The sequence below is a fragment of the Muntiacus reevesi genome, chromosome 11 (genome assembly GCF_963930625.1).
Source record: "Muntiacus reevesi chromosome 11, mMunRee1.1, whole genome shotgun sequence".
Classification (NCBI taxonomy): domain Eukaryota; kingdom Metazoa; phylum Chordata; class Mammalia; order Artiodactyla; family Cervidae; genus Muntiacus; species Muntiacus reevesi.
Genome location: NC_089259.1, coordinates 58,333,395 through 58,334,515, shown reverse-complemented (window position 1 = coordinate 58,334,515; position 1,121 = coordinate 58,333,395). Strand labels below are relative to the sequence as shown.

General features: G+C 31.7%; 1 non-coding gene across 1 annotated transcript; it reads left to right on the top strand.

Moving 5' to 3' along the window:
* Positions 1–289: 289 nt before the first annotated feature.
* On the top strand, positions 290–362 carry TRNAY-GUA (transfer RNA tyrosine (anticodon GUA)). Its single transcript has one exon. It is a non-coding gene; the product is annotated as a tRNA-Tyr (tRNA).
* Positions 363–1,121: the final 759 nt, after the last annotated feature.

The following is a 1,121-nucleotide window of genomic DNA, read 5'->3' as shown; positions in this document are numbered from 1 at the left end:
TTTTTATTAATAACTGTTATAGCAAAGAGTTTTAAGTTTATAATGTTTCTGACAATTTATGTATTGCCTGGTAACAGAGTAATCCTCTCTGTTTATTTACTTTTTTGACCAATTGATTTGATGTTTCACTATTTAGTAATTTTCTTCAAATCTGAAAATCCATTCTTATAGATGCTGTGTAAGGGGTCTCCTCACCAACTCTATGTAAATCTGGCTACTCCATCTTCCTAGCAGGTTATATTTCCTTCTTTATTGTAAGTTTTCCACTTAGAAAACAATATAAATGGCTTCCCTGGTGGCTCAGAGGGTAAAGCATCTGCCTGTAATGCAGGAGACCTGGGTTCAATCCCCGGGTCAGGAAAATCCCCTGGAGAAGGAAATGGCAAACTACTCCAGTACTCTTGTCTGGAAAATGCCAGGGATGGAGGAGCCTGCTAGGTTACAGTCCATGGGATCACAAAGAGCTGCACTTGACTGACCTACTTCATTTCTCAAAATTTGTACTCCTTTATAAAATGATTTATTCTTAGTGAAATAGCTTTTGGAAACATTGCAAAACAAGAATTTTGAATTACAAGAATATTATCATAGACACTGAGTGTATACATGAAAATTTATTTTCCCAAAGAATTCTATTATATTAGAAATAATTTATTCTTATAAACCCATGTTGAATTTCTAACAATCTTAATGTTTCTACTCAATAATTTTACATATTGTTTAAGTTTTCCCAGAAAATTTTAAATATTTATTCTGTAGTTACCAGGGTCCTTTTTTGATCTTTTCTAATGAATACATATAGTTAAATATCTCAATTAAATCTTCAGTGCACTGGATAACCATATCAATGAGTAGTTTCATATAAGTTACTTAGTTCCAAACTCTGGGATTGGTACTTACAGAGCATAATTAGTCTTTGACAATAGTGTCAATTAAATATAAAACAGGTCAGCTGTTTCATACATTTTCATTTAGTTCTCAACCTATTACAAATTATAACAAAATAATTAGACTTCAAGTTAACTTCTAAAGATTATCCAATATTTAGTATAAAAAAAAATGACTGGAAACTATTCCCAAGAAGTTTTCATTTCCTATAGCAGCCATAAACCATCAAGCTG